Raw genomic sequence first — 20,419 nt, 5'->3', positions numbered from 1 at the left:
TAGGTTAGAAACACAACCATCTTGATGACCTTATAAAGGCCTTGCACCAACACAGTAGTTTTCTGCCTGTTAATGGTAGAAGAACCAAGCTACAGTCTCCTGGGAAGAAGAATCATGGGCCCTCAGAACTATTACAGGCTGACAGCTTCCCTGGATTTCCTGGCTACTTTTTCATCTGAATAACATAGACTACCAGGTTCTTCCCTAGGCTCTGCTCTTTTTCCCATGTCCACTAAAATATATTCAGAATTTCCTTAGGTTTTCTTCTATATAGATGTCAACAAGGGAAAACATGTTCACCTCTGAGAAACCTCCTGGATAGTAAACAGTACATATGACAGCAAAGATTTCCAGATTATTATCATGCTCGGTGGTAAACATCCTTAATATTTGTTTGAGGGTCTTAAAGCTTTTGACAATCCATTCATCTGTGGGTAATACACCAAGATATGCAGTATTTTTGTGTTTGGCAATGCATAAACTTGCTATACTACCTAAGACACAAGCATGGTGCCTTGGTCCATTATGATTTCCTTGGGCAAGCCAACTAATGAGAAAATCTCTATTGCCGCTATTATCATCATGTTATATAATAATATACCCTTAGGATATCAAGTGACATAATCAAGGATCTAGTGTGAGGTTCTCCCAAGGTCCTACCAAATCAATGACAACCCTCTCAAAGCGCATTTCACAAGATGTATTGGTACTAAAGGGGCAGATTTGATCCCAGAAAGCTTCATTAACCAATATATAGCACATTTGCACCTGCTCTAGGAACCTGCACAGAATATTTGCAGTGCTCAAATAACTTCCAGATCTGCCCCAACTTTGCCCCCAGATGTGCTGCAAAATATCTGCTCTGCCCACCATAGCACTATCTGGTTAAGTGTTATTGAGTATATTCTAGGGTTTGACAGTAATGATTTAACCAGGCAAGAACCTCTCCTGCTTGGCTAAATCACTTTAAATATTGTCCCTGGTGTATTTTTGGTAAGATTTCAAGTATTTATTTTCCTGTATCGTTAGTTATAATTAACAATTTCTCATGAATACATTAAGGTAGAAATGTCTGCCTTTGATATCGCTCACAACTCAAATATACCTGATACTATTTAAATAGAGCAGCAGTTAAAATAGAAGAAAGATATTTTCTTGCTTTAAAACTCAATGCAAAATGGAAAGCCTCAGAGGCTTATGAGTACTGCAGATACTTTTTAACTTAATGCAATGGAATATGCAGCTGGCACAATGCGCATGCCAATTAAGTCCACTACACACCAGTAATATCTTCCCATATAAAAATAGAAATAGTGTTCAGATTGTGTGCTTTCAAAGCCTGTGGCTTGCAAGCAGGTACATATGCTTTTCTACAAAGGATGTTATGCTCAGCCAGCTAAAACAGAACCCATTTATACGCTCCATAAATTGGAACGGAAAGATAACCACCAAAGGCCTGATCAAAGCTCGCTTTCCTTTTGTACGTCTTCTGCAAAACGTAATATCACAATGTGAAAGCAATGCTAGGAAGGTCTATGGCTAAAAATGACCTTAGGAAGGAGCCGGGGGAGCAGAGATGAGGGTGGGGGAGGGGCACCATGGTCCTGGGTGCCTCTTACCCTTGCTATGCCACTTAGGTTTGAGGAACGAGTCTTTCAACAGGCATATGGCTAAAATAGAACTGCTGAATGAAGGAATGGAAAACAAAATAGTGTCCAAATGAGTCACGTAATGTAGCAAAAATAGATGGAACACTAATAGTGTATATAACGTGATTTAAATCAAGGGAAAAAAGACCTCAAAATACCCCTAAAATGTGAACAATGAAGTCACAAATATTTCGGGGTTGGGTATCATCACTGGTCAAAAACCCTTGAAGTATTTTTAAATTTTTACTTTTAATTAATTTTTTAAATCTTTTTAAGTACTTTTGTGAATATAGTGTATATCATTTCTGTGTTCACGTTTTCTTTCTATGAACAAATGAGCAATTAAATGGCTGGCAACCATTCATTCAATGCCAAGATAATCAACATGCTTATACTTAAATGTTGATAAACTTATCTTTGATAACCCGACGGGGGCCCAGTCCGTTTCGCACTGATGGGCTTCTTCAGGGGTGATGAAAAAACTTGTTGAATTGCCAGTTGAATTTCAACTTTTGCTCAAAGATCTTTAAATGAAAGAAAAATATATAAGAATATACATTATATATCAGATATTCAACCGAATAAATCAATAATGAAAAACATTAAACACCCTGTATGTTGATGTTAATCCTGCAATTTCATCTGTAGTGTTATATTGCATTTATCATTAAAGCATTATCACAATAGATTCAAATGTGTCTGAGTTGAACCAATGAAACTATGTTTAGATTCTCTGGCGGCGTGTTCCCTCTATTAGGAGGTCTGAAGTTTTCACTTTTTCCTCCTGATGAAACAACTCATGGTGAAACACGATAGGTGTTGAGGAAATTTTGGACATTTTATTATTTCACGTTGAGGATTTTTTGTTACATGGTGATTTTTGTTGAGTTCTAGCAGTTTTTCTCGTTTTGGGGACTCACTTTCATTTTGTCATTGTATCAAAACCAGCAATACGAATTTGGAGTAGCTCATTGCACGATTGTTAACACCTGCAACAGTTATAAGTATGCATACTTCTATTTCCATCTCGAGAAGATATGTTTATTGATCCTGGACTCTATACCTTTCATTTGACAACCGTCATCATCTGGATTCAGCTAAGTACTTTTTACATTGTTTTATTTGTACAAGTCAATTACAATAGTCCAGACTTAATAAGTGTTAAAGGGTTGGTAGGTAGGTGAGTGCAATGATGCAGCAACATTACATCTTTATTCTACAAACCTGCTGGTTTTGAATAAGATATCACACTGAGCACTCTAATTCATATTTTATTATACTTTATTTAATTAAGTAATATATTATTCAATTCACTTTATTTTGACATCATATAATGTTGGTGAATTTAGCATTATAACTTATTTCTCCATTATATTTATAAAATAGAACTGCTCCTCGTCCCTCCAAATCACACCTCCCCACTTCCTCCATTCTCTGTCTTTCTGGACAACAGGCTCATCTTCCTGTCTTGTCAGCTCGTAATCTCGGGGTCATCTTTGACTCCTCTCTCTCCTTCTCCACCCAGATAAAACAGATCGCTAAGACTTGCTGCTTCTTCCTCTATATTACCAAAATAGGACCTTTCCTCTCTGAGCACACTACCAAAAAGCTTATCCACGCCCTCATCACCTCACGCTTAGATTACTGCAACTCGCTGCTCTCAGGTCTTCCACTGCCATCTTTCTCCTCTTCAATCCGTCCAGAATTCAGCTGCACAACTCCTATTCTGTGAGAGCCGCTATACTTATGTTACCCCTCTCCTAAAGTCACTTCACTGGCTTCCCACCTGTTTCTGAATGCAATTCAAACTCCTCTTACCGACCTACAGAAATGCATTTACTTAGCTGCCCCTCACTATCTCTCTTCACTTATCTCCCCCTATGTTGCGGTCCATGAGCTCTACTCAGCTAGTAAGTCCCTTCTATCTGTGCCCTTCTCTTCCTATGCTAACTCCAGACTCCATCCTTTCTGTCTTGCTGCGCTGTATGCCTGGAACAATCTGCCTGAATCCTTACGGCACCCTCCGTCTTTGGCAGTGTTCAAGTCCAAGTTAAAAGCTTACCTCTTTCAGACTTCTTTCAACTCCTAACTCTCTTCCTCTGTTATGTCTGTCTGTCCAAGTTAGATTGTAAGCTCTTCTGAGCAAGAACTGTCTATTTAATGTCAAAATGTGCAGTGCTGCATTCGCCCTTCATTGCTAGAGAAGTGTTAAATAGTAGTAGTAGTCATGATGAACCTCAGATATCAATGTTTTCTTACACTAGTGCAATTCAAAGCTGTTCAAATGTTTTTCAAAGAATATTCAAGCTAAATGATACGTTCATGAATTTCATGCCAGTTTATCAAATTCATTTTTGTTTTAAAGGAATATACATAAACTGGGAAAATAGGTGGCAAATGCAGAGCAACACAGTATCTGCTGTGAATTTCCATGAATACTACAGACTTTCTGATATTGTTAAGAAGAAAGAGTGTAATTTGGATGGATTCCTACAAAATATTCAGATTTTTTTTTTTTTCCTTACGGGGCCCGATATTCAGTAGGACAAATCAGGTAGCAGCAGCTGTTACTTGGAGAAGTCCTGCTCATTGGGTCTTAGCTTAGCAGGGTTTAAAAAGGTAACTGATTTCACTACATTTTCTAGGAACAGGTTTTTCAATTTTTCTGAACTTGTGCCAGGCTGAAATACATTTCTTTCTAGTTAATAGTCACACATCAACTTTCATATCCTTTTAAAGGGATGGTTGAATTTTATGGTGCAACAGGCATACTAGATGACACCCTATGTGGCGAGGTATGCAGAAATTCCTCTAATGAGCCAAAAGGTAGGGGTGGGGAAGACCCTCTGGAACATCACATCAGTCTGCCACTTCTTTGAGTAACTGATGCTGATGAGAAGCAGCAGACATATCTCCCCCTGACTCACTGTCACATACTGGATGTAATCCTTGGGCAGAGTTTTCCCACCTCTGCCCTTAGGAACATTTAAAATTGATTTGTACTATAACCAGTGGAGATATAGGAAATCATTACCTCCCATTTTGCATCAGCAAATACAATACTTTTTTTATTTTTAGTATTTATATACCACTTATTTATTCAGGCATTCAATCACGCTATCTAATGTACCTAGGGAAAGGAGAGATTAAGTGACTTGCCCAAGGTCACAAGGAGCAGTGTAGGATTTGAGCCCACAACCTCCGGGGGCTGAGGCTGTAGCTCTAACCACTGTACCACACACTCCCCTACTTGATACATCTGGCCCTCCTTGGCCTCTAATTTTCATGAATATCAGTGACCTTATCTGAAGGTTTCTTCAATTTGTGTTTATGATTAAGGGCTTCTAATAAACAAGGCTTACATTTTTATCGTTAATCTAGAAAGAACTTCCTACATCAAAGCAACTTGCCTTCTGAACATTATTATGCTTCAGTGTTTACACTGTGGTACTTGAGAGAGAGGAATTTTCCAAGTTGTCTTAAGAAATAAATATCAGATGCATCACACTTACCAGGAAATAACAGAATAATAAAAAAAAGTCAAATGTGTTCCAGTGACCATGGATGACATATCTAGAAATATGGTATACTGGAATCACATTTCATTTGGGTAGTAAAAGAAGATTTGTTTAAGAACAAATTTGCCATATCTAAAGGCTCTTTTCTATGAAGGTATGGAAAAGTTTTCCACTTAACCGTATATCAGATACAAAAATTAACACACTGGTCCAAATTCTGTTTATGGCATCCTATGCAAATCAGTGCATATAGCCAATTTATGAGCACACATTGTTTATTGAAGGCTTCTATATCGCTACTAATGTTACGTGTGCAACTTTTTAAGTGCATTCTATAAAGTGGTGTGTGTCACTTCTAGTGCGCGAATCGTAAAAGGGTGCATGGCCAGGGGAGGAGTATGGACAAATTGTGGGTGTTCCTAAAAGTTAGGTGTACTTATGAAATATGTCTGATCCATGCCATATGTAGAATTTGAAAACCCAATAAACCCAGTAAAGAATGAATAGCAAAACTCTACACCCTGAATATTTTTTCAGTAAGAAGAGGACTCCAGATATATTTGTATAAATCTTAGCGATATATTCAAAATTGGCTTGGAAAAGAACACTGTGGAAATAATGATATAATCTGTGTATATTATATGTGAATGAGAGTCATCAGTTTTCACAGCTCATTAAGAGAAAACACTTGAACAAGAGTTGTCAATTCTTACTAACCCCAATCGAGTAGAACTTCGTGAAACGTCCCAGGACCTCTTTAGTGCAAAACGTGTGATAAATCAAAACAGTGTCCTTCCAATTAATCCATAAATATATCTTACAATCTTCATCAATATTGTCAATATCTATCATACGTATCCACTGACTTAACAAAAACAGATTTCCAGTTCGTAATGAAACACTGCAAAGTTGAAAGTACGGTCTCAGATCAAAAATTAGGACAAAACTATGTACTTATCTCTCTATATCAGAGTACTTGCACGCCACTGGAATACTGAATGTGTTTCAAGTACTCTGATACAGAGAGTTAAGTAAACAGTTTTATCCTAGCTTGAAAATATGCCCACAATCTACCCCACCCATGCCCACTTTTAGGTAGGTGCTTTGGACTAGACCTACTTTATGTAGAATCTCTTTTTTCAAATTAGGCACCTGTCAATTAAGTCTAATTATGAGGTATTAAGTGGCAATTATCGGTGCCAATAAAACCTATTAATCAAAATAGGCGCCTCTATCAGCTAGGCATTCCGATGTAGCACCTAACTTTAGGCGGACTTGATAGAATCAGGGTCTTAGAGAATAGCACCTAGGTAGAAATTTGGTATATATGCATATAGTTAGGTGCCATCAACTCGTGTTCGAGTCCTAGCGACTTGAGATGAATTGCAGAACTAAAAATAAATTGGTTTTTGTGCTAGTTTGGAAAGGTCATCCAGCGTCATCCCCATGGTTGTTTTCAACGTGTCCAGCCATCTAATTGTAGGTCGCCCTCTTTGCCTGGTTCTTTTGATCTTCCCAAGCATGATGTCCTCCTCCAGTGATCTCTATCTTCTGACGGTGGGAACAAAATAAGATGGTCATTAAAGGCATAGAGTGATACAGGTAAGGGTAATCTAGATGCACATCTCCTTATCAGAGGCATAGAGTGATATGGGTGACTAAAATTATGCCAGAGTACACCTGGCGGGGTCTCCACGTGTGCAGATCGCCAGACTTGATGGACCTAAGGTCTGATCCGGAGATGGCAGTTCTTATCTTCTTATGACTTTCATCATTTATATATGCTATTATTCTAATGAAATATTAATATAATTGGCATGGAACTGTATGCATATACATTACTTGGTTCGCTTACTGGATAAATTAACACTTTGTCGTGGTAAGAAAAAGCTGCTCATTGACCATTATTTTTCACTTAGATTGTAGCAAGCAAGGACATTCTCAATTATAAGTTTGAACCTTCTGAAAATAATGAAAATGTATCTGTCTTCAATCAATCTGGTCATGTTGATTTTATCTCAAACCACACATATCATAATATTTTTGGGAATCTATTCCATCACATAGTCAGTGAAAAATCTAGATACCCACAAAGGTGACCAAAGACTTTCCATGGGAAATCCACTTGTGTTGGGGTATTTTTCTAGGTTTGATTGTTTATACTGTATCTTGGAAAGTACAGTAGCTAACCCTTTGAAATTTACATATTATATAAAATACCAATGATCCTTGTAAGGTCAGAGGCAGAAATTAATTTGCTCATAAATTATTTCAAAGTATACAATCTAAGGGTTCCTTTAATAAAGTCACGGTAGAGGTTTCTACTGCAGGCAGGTGAGGTAAATGCTTTGACGCTCGTAGGAATTCTATGAATGTCAGAGCATTTACCTTGCCGACCCAGGGTAAAATCCTCTACTGCAGTTTTGTAAAAGCTGGTATAATTTTGTTAGGGACCAAACTCTGTTGCCATTCCACTATGATTTCTCAACTGCCACACTTTGGTATAAAAGAAAGGGGTCTTTTTCTTGCAGACCCCTACTTGAGATTGAAATCGTAGGGTTACCAGATTTTATGTATGTAAAATCTGGGCCCATAGACCCGCCCACAGGCTCATCCAGTTCCACCCATCCCCGCCCCATTACACCTGTGCCATGTCCCAGCCTCGCCCCCCTCAGCCTTCTCATCTCAGTCGGGAGGGCATCTGCGCATGGTCGGATGCCCCTCCTGATGTGATCTGCATTTCAAAACCTGGACAAAGTGCCGGGTTTTGAAAAGTCGTCTGGAAGCCCTCTAAAAAGACAACATGTCTGGGTAAATCCGAAAGTTTGTTAACTCTAGGAATTCCTATAGTACAGATCAGACTTATTTTTACACAATTGGGTTTCTTTAACTTTTCAGATGTTACGGTCTGCTTTTCTATACTTAAAACATAAAAAAATGAAATCACCAGGTTTGATTTTATAGTATAAACTTTTTTTTTTTTTTTTTAAATCAAGCTATCTGTCTTCTATTAAGAGGCCTTTCACATATTAAATAAACCATCTCAGTCAGGGAGATACAAATTATGTGAGCAATGCTTTGACCCTTAAAACTCTTCAGTAACCTTGCCACCATCTGTTAGACAAATAATTACAATAATGAGGCAAGATGAGGGCAAATTATGAATGAGAGCATTGTTTGTGAACGTTATTCAAGTACGCAAGGATCCACAAAAGAACACATTTGTTTAATTTGCTACTAAAATTAAACAAGTTTAGCATAAAAAGAAAAGTATTACATTTTATTTTTAAAATCAAAGCCAATTTATTTAAATAAATTTGAGATGACAATCGTGTCAACGTATTAACGTAGGGCTCCTTTTACTAAGGTGCCGCTAATGGATTTAGGGATAAAATAAGTTTCTTAGCATTTAGGCTCATATTCTATAAATGATGCCTTAAGTTAGACGCTGGTAGGAGCCCTACCGGCACTTAACTTTACTGGAAAACACCGTTTAAAAATGATTGATATTGTTTTAAACGACACCTGCATCACAGCTGCGGAGGCGCTTAACGACCTCTAATGCCACTGTAGGCATGGCTAACAGCAGAAGTGGCATTAAGCATCATAAAATGCCTCCGTAGCTGCAATTCACATGAAAGGTAGGCGCTGGAAATGTAGGATTTGAAAACCCAGGCCTACATTTCCGGTGCCTACCTTTCACATCAATGGGCATGGTTAGGGATGGGTCGTGGGCATGTTTTTGAGTTAGGAGCAACTGGGTGCCTAACTTAGCTGCAAATAGTTTGGCCAAGAAACCCTGGCATAAATAGGGTGCCCCTAAATGTTAGAACACTAAACGCCGCCTAAGCATGGGTAGGCAGCGCTAAGCGTGATTCTATAACGGGCACCTAGCTTTTATAGAATCACGTTTAGCGTGATACTAGTTGGTGCCAAGTTTTGAGGAGAACGTAGAATTGGGCCCTAAGCGCTATTTTCTAAAGGGTGTCCACTTGACTAGTACTTAGCACCGATTCCTTTGCCCAACTCTGTATGTCAGATTTGTGCCTGCTTAAACCTGGATTAAACCCCGGTGCCCGAGTTAGGCACAGAGACTCATTATTCTGTAACACTGCATGCAATCTTTGGAATATGCAAATCCTAATTTTTGCCAATTAATAAACATAGAAAAATGACGGCCGAAAAGGGCCAAAGCCCATCAAGTCTGCCCACTCTAGTGACCTTTTGCCTTGATTTTGCTCACCACCCCCTGCCTTTGCATCATTAGAGATCCCACGTGAATATCCCATTTATTTTTAAAATCTGCCACGCTGTTGGTCTCAATCACCTGCAGTGGGAGTTCGTTCCAATGATTGACCACCCTTTCGGTGAAGAAATACTTTTTGGAGTCACCATGAAATTTCCCTCCCCTGATTTTCAGCGGATGCACTCTGGTGGACGAAAGTCCTATAAGACGGAAGATATTCTCTTCCACCTCGATACGGCCCGTGATATATTTAAATGTCTCAATCATGTCCCCTCTCTCTCTTCGTTCCTCAAGTGAGTACAGCTGCAACTTATTCAGCCTTACTTCATACGGGAGATCCTTGAGCCCCGAGACCATCCTGGTGGCCATCCACTGAACTGACTCAATTCTCAGCACATCTTTCCAGTAGTGTGGTCTCCAGAATTGAACACAATATTCCAAATGAGATCCCACCATGGATCTGTACAGTGGCATTATGACTTCTGGCTTCCTTCTGATTGGTTGTTAGTATCTGATTATTGATGGTTAACAGCTCGTTAGCCAATTAAGTAGTGCATGTATCTCAAAAACGTGCTCAAATTTGGAAGCTATAAATATAGAATTTGAGTGCTAATTGCGATTGTACATATAATGGTGTGAGTCTTATTGTAAAGAAGTTCCATCAATCTATGCATAAGGGCTACGAAGGATAATATTTTTAATACAGAGCAAGCCAAGCAGATAAGGAGGTATCTTGGTCACTGTTTTCTAAAGAAATAAAGGTGACTACTTTGCTTTATAAACTACTAGCATAAATGCAGGCACTTTTTATCCTAGGGCTACTATAAATATCCACACTAATATTTGTCTTGTATGTACAAAATATTACAATAAAATAAATTTCTGTACAGAGAGAAATAATCTACTTGCATCAAAAGAACTCTGTGAGAAAAAGTGTTTGAAAGTCTCTATATCGAGAAAGGGAATGGGGACTTGTATACCGCCTTCTTGTTGCTTTAGTATTTTAAAGCTGACATTCAAAGTGGTGGGCACTGGGGGATTAAGTGACTTGCCCAGGGTCACAAGGAGCAAGGATTTGCTCTCACAGCCTCTGGGTGCAGAGGCAGCAGCTCAACCAGTGCTTGTTTTTTGTGAATTTCTGAATTAAAACTCAAATTTAAATGGTGTTTTGTGAAGAAACTGAAATTCAAAAGCATTATCTTGACTGGAACGTCAAGGACGCCACCATGGCCAGCAACCAGGTTTCTGTGTCCAACAGGTCCTCCATTTCACCGATCAACGAGGCTTCTTCAGGAGCTAACTGGAATGCTTGGCTTTCAGTCGGTATTCAAAAATAGTGCTTTTGAATTTCAGTTTGTTCACGAGGCCAAACAAAACAAAACTGCAGATCTGTACAAGACGTAGGCAAAATTTATTGTGACAAAATAAATATATGTAAACCCTTTTACCAATCGAGGGACCCACGAAGCACCATTTAAATTTGAGTTTAATTCACAAAAAAAAAAACCCAGGGAGTTTTTGATCCAGTGATTGAGACATGGCCAACTTGTCTCTCCATTAATTGGTGCAGTAGTTTAAAAAAAGTCTTCGAGGTCCTTTTCTCCTATTACAATTGTGCTTTGTAAGAGGTGCAATTATTGTATATTAACAGTAAAATAACGCATCTTAACAATGGCCCACATTGATAAGTTCCCCCTAAAGGACACACCCACTTATAGAATTATCCCCTGATAAAGTACTTTAACCTATTGTTAATATTCTAATAGTGGAAAATAAGCATACTTACAAATTAATATCTATTATTCTATATTTAGTTCAGTTTGTATTTTCACTTCAATATCACTGTCCTTCCCAAGTGATACAAGGTCCTAGCATTGATTTCTTTGGAAGCATTAAGCGTGTCTGTGTGGCTAGTATTGATTTCATGTCAAAGACCAAATATCACATTAGCCCTCTGGAAATCTAATTAATTGAAAAATATGCCATTTTAGTATATTCAGATCAAATGTTGTTAGCCAATAACTTTAAGTAACTCTTTAGCTGTATGTTCCACTGGAATGGTTTCTATGAATAGTTTTGTAGCAAACAGTCTGATGTCCTATATAAAAAGAGCACCAAATTAACCCCCTCATTTACAAACCGCCCTAGCGTTTTTAGCGCCGGCCGTGGCAGTAACAGCTCTGACGCTCGTAGGAATTTTATCAGCGTCTGAGCTGTTGCTGCAGCAGCCGATACTAAAAACGTTAGCAGGGCTTTGTAAAGGAGGGGGTAAAGTTATCTGCTACTGACTAAAGTCTGTCTACTTTTTTTCCAGCGGTTGGGATAGATATAGGTCCCTCGTTATCATTTTGATCTGTTTAGTATAATTCAGCACTTAAAATTTCCTTTATAGATCTAAGAGTTGTGTTTGAAATTTTATGCAGTGTCCCCTCCTGGTGAAAAGTGTGAAACTCGAGTCGGGGGGTCAATGGATCATTTCCATAACAATGCAATACACTTCCCCCCTTCCTATTTGCAGTTTCAGGGTTCGCGGTTTCGATTACCTGCAATTTTTTTTTTTTTGGGAGGGGGATGAAAAAAGCATAGTTTAGGGCCTTCCCGCCTCCCTACAGGACTTAAAATGTCTAGTAGCACTATAGATTACTCCTTACCTGGTGGTCTAGCGGGCTTTCGGGGCAGGAGCGATCTTAAGCTCCTGCCCTGTGTAGATCGCCAATAGGAAATGGCTGCCGTGACTCAAGAGACTACGGGAACTCACGGCAGTCATTTCCTATTGGCGATCTGCATGTGGCAGGAGCGAAGGAAGTTCGCTCTTACCCCGGAAGCCCGCTAGACCACCAGGTAAGGCCGGGATGCCGGGGGAAAGGCGGGAGGGAGGCGGGGGTGGATTAGAGCCAGACGAGAAGTTATTTGCGGTTTTTCCTACTTCGCGGTCCGGCTCTGCCCCTATCCCCCACGAATACCGAGAGAGAAGTGTACAAGAAATCAATTTCTAGACCGCATAACCAAATAGTTCTGTATGGTTCACAAAAGAGTAATCAAGATACAGAAATAATCCGAATGAAGAGATCTAATTGTTAAAGAGATGGGTCTTCAGTTGCCTTCTAAACTGAAGGGAAGAGCGAGACAAGGAGTACAAATGCCTGAAATCACTATCGTGCATAGCAGCATGAAAAGAGAGTTGTCGCTCGTGACATTTTTTTACATTTACAGCCATTAACTGGTGGAAAGGCAAGCAATGCATGAGTTTTTCTCAAGTGTTTCTGAGATGAAAAACCATCTGGTATTGTGACGACTTTATAGTACAAAGAGCCTCTTCCACAGGGAGCCAATGTAACTCGCGGTACAATGGAGTAGCATGATCATCTTTTCTTTGGTTGTCCATAAGTTTAATTGCAGTGTTCTGAATAAAAAGCAGTCTTAGGATGTTCAGTTTGTATTCCGCTTTTTGCACTTGAACTTTCTCCTGTGGCTGCCTTATGAATGGAGTTGTCAACCGCCCGCCGCAGAACTTAAGATAAGTTTGGGTGTTATTTCTTTATTTCGTGTTAAGTTCTTGGATAATAAGTCGGTGAAAGGGACGGTAAAGGCAATGATGGCCCCAATGGCAACCACTGAACAGCATGGTTAAGGGTCTGAGCATTTTAGTTTTATTTAATTATATATGTTGATTGATCTGTGATAGTTTGGAGTTTAGATATCTATTATCACAGTATGTAATATTTTCTCCCTAGAAGATTTGTTATTATAGATATAGGCAAAACATGTCTATGAATAAAAGAAAAATATACGTCTGAGAAATGAATTAATCTGAAGAAGAAAAAAAAAAAAAAGCTCAAGGAGTTCTCATAGTTTGTGCGATGGCATATTGCCTCTTTTGGGTTGTGTTGTGAATTTTCCCTAGTCATTTTGCCCTTGTGATGCCGCCTTCATGTCAATACAATATTTGTGTAACATCTTTAATACAAATTCAAATCCCTAAATGCTTTATAGAAGAAAAGGTAATGAGGTATACTTCTTAAGGTTAAACGTCAAAGTCAAGTGAGATAAGGTCAGTTTTCATACGGGATTTGAAACATGAGGGAGGATCAATAAGGTGGAAAAAGTAGGCAAGGAGTTTTCAGATTGTTGAAGCAGGAAAAATAGGACATTATTCTTTCTCCTACTCTGTGAAATGACTGCAGCTCTCAAGGCACAGTTGTGCGTTATTTATGATTCGATATAAATCTTGAGGATGATAGTAATGTATGCCTCAGCTTATGATCCCACGGGATCTAGCAAGCAGTGTACTCTTTGGATCTGGCCATTACTCAGGTGGGAAAGGTAACAGAATTCAGAGCATTCAGAAGTGAATTTATTAAAATGCAAACTTTTGGGGAAGTTACTGGGAGCGATACACCAAAGTTTTATGAGAAACCGAGGCAGATATCAAGTTATATATGATTCTAATGAGGGGAAATTCATATTGCAGCTTTGCAAATCTGCATCCCTAAGTTAAAAAGATCTGTGGCACTTTGACCAAGCAATATCCATAGCATACTCCGTGAAATACCACCCTCTGTGGTTAAAGATTCTTTATAAGTAGTTAGTGATTGAATTTGGCTGACCTCATCCAATCCAGTGCAACAGGGAGGTAGTTCAGAAAAACTAGTCCACCTTCAAGACATTTAAGGGGAAATTCTAGGCGCCAGTAGGCACCCTGCCAGCGCCTAAGTTAATTAAGAAATTCCATTTAAAATGGCAAAAAACCGGCACCGTTAAAGCGCTTACCAGAGTCTAAATAATACACGCCAGAATCGCACCTAAGCCTCTGAGCATCATTCTGGGTGTGGCTAGCGCCTGACATGGAATTAGGCCGACTAAAGCGCCTATGTAGGTGCAATTCACGGCAAAGATAGGTGCTGGATATGTAGGCCCAGAAAGCCCTGGCCTATATTTCTGGCAGCTATCTTCCCTTGTCCCTCTTGTATTATATGTTGTTTTGTTTTACTTTAATTACTATTTTTTTTTTAATGGTGTTAATTTTACTGTATGTTGATATTAATTTTATTGTAAGCCGCTTAGTTACTCTATGATTTGTGGGATATCAAGAAATAATAAAACTTGAAACTTTCACGGATGCATGATTCTTTATAGGGTGCTATTACGCAAATGACATGCGATCAACAGCTGCTTTTTAGGCAGCCATTAATATTGGGCCCCTTTAGAGAATCCGAGCTTTAATGAAAAGGTCTCATTTTTGTTCTCCACATTCACATACTGTGGAGGTTCAAAGATTTAAACTGTACATACTAGTATGAAAACTTGCAAGCGTAAGTTATAAGTTATACAGTTAGGTCAGTTGCACATGTAAATTTAATAATGAGCCAATAATTGGTGTTAACCGGCAATAATAAGCTATAATTGGCTTTCATTGGTTTTAATTTGCTCCAGTTATGCACTCTCTCTATTGTTTGCAGGTTGAGAACCTCTTTTCTAATTTGAAGCTGTCACAATTGGAAAAAGATAGATGAAGATTTAGCAACTAGTATTAGAGAACTAAGGCCAATGGCGCACAGACCTTTATGGGTTATGTCCCGCAAATGGGAAAAAGATGGGTAGATTTCGGTCTGGATCCTACAAATGGCCGATGAAGATTCAGCATCTCCAGCATTGTGTATCAAGAGGGAGGGGATGACATCTTACCGTAATTAGCAGGTTAAATACTGCTAGCAATAATTTGGTTATTACATGCCTATTGTCAGCCAATGTTTAAACATGAATGATTAACCCGTATGAGTTAATAGCTCAAAAACTGAGGCTTTTTCCCCTAAAGAATAGTAGATAGGGGAGGTGAAATAATTGAAGGACGTTAATAGATATAGATTACTATAGTGGATTACATTGACGTGATTATTATATGATTATAACTTGCGCATAGAGTCTTGTCACCTTGGATGGACTGCAAGGACTGTGGAGGCCTTCATCTGCCGTCATTTACTTTGTTACTGTGTTACATAAACGGTAGCAATAGGCTCCAAATATCAAAAGAAGATTCTGGTTTATTTTTGAACTATTATCCCTCCACCCCCCCACCACCAGAGGAACAGCTAAAGAGGAAGTCATTATATTTTTCAACCAGCTGCCTTGTACACCCTGAAGGGTATATGATAAGATTAAATGCAGAGTAGCACTTCTCCAGCAAGGTGAATGTTTCTCATTACAGAGATCTCTGGTTGATCTATTAAATGTAATTCCTTATAATAATGTGAAAATTCTGAATTATTTATACTCCCATATTAGATCAGGAATTTAATTTGTGAAAATAAAATTGTCATCAGCAAAGCATTTTCTGAAGGTTATCTATATGATTGGGATGAAAAAGAGCAGCTGCTGGCCTCTTTAAAAACTGCCTGATATTCTAACGGTGCCATTTAAAACTTTCATATGAAGAAAAATTTCCTACAACAAGAACAAAAACAAACGAAAGACAAGATAATGTTATGGAGTCGGAAGACCACCTGGGCACTTCCTTCAAATGTCAGATGTGAATGACCAATAAGTTCACTGATGTCTTTGAATAACATACAGTGTGGTTCAATAAAAGGATCACAAATGAAAAAGAACATTTTCCTGGGAAAAATGGACCAGTTGTAAAAAAAACAAAAAACAAAGCTCTTTTTCTATACTAGGTCCCAATTCTAGACACCTTAGGACAGGGGTGTCTAATGTCGGTCCTCGAGGGCCGTAGTCCAGTCGGATTTTCAGGATTTCCCCAATGAATATACATGAGGTCTATTTGCTTGAACTGCTTTCACAGTATGCTAATAGATCTCATGCATATTCATTGGGGAAATCCTGAAAACCCGACTGGATTGCGGCCCTCGAGGACCGACATTGGACATCCCTGCCTTAGGAGAAATTTTCAGCCACACTTAAGAGTCAGAATTTTCAGATGAAAATTCAACTTATTTGGATTCATAGATCTTAGAAACCACAATTTAGGTCTGCAGTTCATTTGCCTAGATTTAGGTGGTAACCAAACGAAGATCAGATTTGTCCACGCACTCGTTTTCTCAGTGGTCAGTTATGGATGTGAAAGCTGGACAATACGGAAACGAGACAGAAAGAAGATAGACTCATTTGAGGTTTGGTGCTGGAGAAGGATTTTAGGCATGCCATGGACTGCCAGAAGAACTAACAAATCGATCCTGGAAGAGATCAAACTGGCTATGTCACTCGAAGCCCAAATGATGAAGTTACGACTGTCTTATTTAATCACCCCATCAGAAGAGAGAAATTACTGGAGAAGGACAGCATGTTTGGGAAGATCGAAGGAACCAGGCGAAGAGAGCGACCTGCAATCAGATGGCTGGACATGTTGAAAACAACCATGGGGATGGTGTTGGAGGACCTTTCCAGATTACCACAAAAACAATTTCTTTTTAGATCTGTAATTCATCATGTCGCTAGGATTCAAGCACGAGTTGATGGCACCTAACATGTAACTAAGGTTTGGCACAAAATTGGCATTTTATCACACTTAGTTTACCATGGAAGTCATTTACCTGTGGTATCTCAGATTAGTGCCTTGTGCAGTATATCAATAATGTAACTTGTGATCAACTTTACAAGCTGCATTATTCTTTCTCTCTGTGCATGGCTTAAAGAAATAGGCTAGTAGTAAGTAATTGCACCTGCTGCCGCCCTCCTCCCCCACTAGAAGAGTTTCCCCTGAATCAATCCCACTCTCACCTCCTGAAGGTGTTACTTACTAATGTCTTGGGTAAGGGAGTAACTCTTGGGTCACTTTTCCCACTCCGGTGCCCAGTTCAAAATATCACAGGTTGAACCCTTATGGTAGCCTTGCAATGTTACTGCTAGGGTCTCCTTTAAGAAAGCTCCAGGGAGAAAAATGAATGCCATCTTTGAGCTGGCATTACTTCTCCAGAAATAATGCAGCTAGTGGAGTTTACCACAAGCTGTGTTGTTAGATTTATTTAATAATGAGATGTTTTGCGTGTGTTTGCAAACTTTACATCTCATTATGTATCCATGGTAAGTTAAGCTAATATGAGTTACTGTAATGCAATGCACGTCATAGCCATTTCATGTAAAAGGGAAAATAATGTGCTTTAATGATTTAATGCAACTTAGTAACTACCCTCTTAATGGCCTACTTATAAAAATATAATTCGGTGCTTTATTAGCAAATAGGTCCCATTGATCTCAATCGTGTCTGCTGCCATAAAAACATGCTTACTGGGCCAGACCACATAAGCCCAGCTTTCTTTTCTAACAGTGGACAATCCAGAACAGAATTACCCAGCAGGGTCCCAAAGAATTAATGTTAAAGCAGGGCAACCCCAAGCTGACAGATTCTCACTGTGTTAGGCTGGCAATTTTCCTGATAGTCCCGGCTTGTTAAACCTTTAGTTCTGTAACCTTAGTGCTATTAGCCAGACTCTGTAGTCTTTGAACAAACTTCTTTAATGATTTAAAGCAATGAATAAGCACTTACAATTCTGAAGATTTCAAGGCAGTTCAGATCTTACATAATCTACACTCTACCAGCACGTCCTATGTACAGGGAAGCTGGGAGTGTACCCACATACCCTGTGGGGAATAACACTGTGCTCCAGACTTAGTCACTGGACCTAAGCTGTGTTAGGCTATCAGAAATAAAGAGGGAATACTTGGTGAGGAGGAAATGTTGTTATTTTTCTCTCCCATAAGCTGAAGAAGGGCAGGCTATAGCCCCAGGCTGCAGCCAAGCCCTCTGGGAGGTTGAGTCCATAGAACACACTCTGTTTACATGTCTTAAATCAAGCATTTTAAAGATTTATCTTATACAAGAAACTTATCACATGAACTGGGGCAGAACAATCAATCTACACCCAGGGATAAGCAATGATTTTGCCAAGTCCACCAGGCTTATTGACCTTTCTTCCAAGAACTTTCTAAACTTTTTTTAAACCTAGCTATATTTTTTCTACAAAATTCCACAACTTAATAGTGCATTGGGTGCAAAATGACTTTCTTCAATTACTTATTGCTGATCCTTCCATGTATACTCTCCGTTGTTCTTATACATTTCACATACAACATAGATGCCCTATGTAAAATCAGCTTTTCCTTTTTGGTTTGGTGGCTGCATTTTTGTTGTTTTTTTTTAAGTTTTTCTTTTTGCTTCCTATTAAATTCTCCATAATCAAGAACTTGAGTGAGTTGATAACTTAATTATATCTGGATGGACTGAGAAACATTTTTTCTTGTTTCTGGTTTTCTTCCCCCCCCCCCTCCCCTTTTGATAAATTGTTGGCCTACATTTCTATGTAAGAGGGATTTCTTGAAATGTATGAAGGACACATAAAAAAAGAATAATGTTTATTGTAAAATGCACCTACCTCACTATGTGGGAGCGAGGGGTAGCTTCAATGTAACACTGAAATGAAAATGAAGTGGTAGTTTTGGCTATGTGCCAAATGGATAGTTCATCTAATAAGAGCTGCACATAATTTGGGACAGTCTGGTGCAGATACTCAACGACTTCAGGAAATCTTTTTTTAGATGTTTATAATTTCATAGCTGTTGGTATTTAATATTCTATCTGTTTTATGCAAATAAATAAGATCCTAATGTACGAAAGGATTTTTCTTATTGCATGCCTATAGGAAAAAATACATCGGTGTTTTCAGGGTTTACCTCCAGAGTAGCTGGCCGTCGCCACTCTCTCCCTCTCTTCTTTTGCCTAATCCATTCTTAGCTCTCCGCTCTTAACCCCCACCACTTTTCAGCCACTCCCCTTATTTATTCTGTTATTTACCCCGATTAAATACTTATAATCAGGAGCAAGGGAAGAACGGACAGAGGCTCGTTAGTCAATAAGATCTTGACCAGTCAGTGTAGAAAAGGGGATGAGGGCAGAGGAGCTGGGGAACGGAAGAGTGGCTGAGAACATATGAGGGGCAGCGATGATTTAATTGTCTCCGTCCAAGAACCAATTTAATTGTTTGGCACCAAGACTGTTGTAGCAGTGTTTATTTATTAAAACATTGAAATGGAAGTCATAACTCTAATGAGGGTCTCAGATTGGGTCAGTTAATTTCTTGCACACTTCTAAACAGGCTCTGGAAGTCAGCTGCGTGGCTCAGGAAATGTAGAAATTACTACCGTGTAACTGTATGCTGGTCTCAAGTTTGCCAAATTAAAGTCAAGCACGAATACATTATTTATGAATACTTATCATACACTGTTTATCCGGAGACAGAAAAATAGCTTGCGTTTGCTGAATGCAATTTTTTTTTTTTTTTTTAAATAAGAAATCAAACTGCCTGATAGCACAATAGATGATGGCAGAAAAAAACCTGTTGGTCTGTTCAATCGGACCGTGCTAAGGTTACATTAAAAAAAAAAATAATAATAATAATGTATATTCTGCATATTTTACAATTCTATGCGGATTACAAATTATTCAGGTACTCAAGCATTATTCCCTAACTGTCCCAGCGGGCTCCCATTCTATTTAATGTGCCTGTGGCATTGGGGGATTAAGTGACTTGCCTAGGGTCACAAGGTGCAGTGTGGGATTTGAATCCACAACCTCGGGATGCCAAGGCTGTAGCTCTTAACTCCTGCACAAACACAGAGTGCAAAAAAATATAACCCCCATATCTAGGTCAGCTTTTTTATCTTCTTCACTTGTCCAAGATTTTCAGATAGGGGGTAATTCTATAAGTGCATACCTATTTACAGTCAAACCTCGGTTTACAAGTGCACCGGTTTGCGAGTGTTTTGCAAGACGAGCAAAACATTCGCAAAATCAGCACTCCATCCCCCCTAGTGATCCAGCATCCTCCCCCCGCTCATGTCGTCCCCCCCCCCCCGCGATCCTACATCCCCCCAAGCACCGCAACGACATCGCTTACCCCGATTGGTCACCGGCACCAGTGCACAGGAGATGCCGGTGCCCGAAGATCCTTCCTCTTCTGGCCTGGGCTGGGCGGTGTGACGGAGATCCTCCCTCT

The sequence above is a fragment of the Geotrypetes seraphini genome, chromosome 17 (genome assembly GCF_902459505.1).
Source record: "Geotrypetes seraphini chromosome 17, aGeoSer1.1, whole genome shotgun sequence".
NCBI classification, from domain to species: Eukaryota; Metazoa; Chordata; class Amphibia; order Gymnophiona; family Dermophiidae; genus Geotrypetes; species Geotrypetes seraphini.
The sequence above is the reverse complement of the archived record's forward strand: the minus strand, read 5'-3'. Positions refer to the sequence as shown.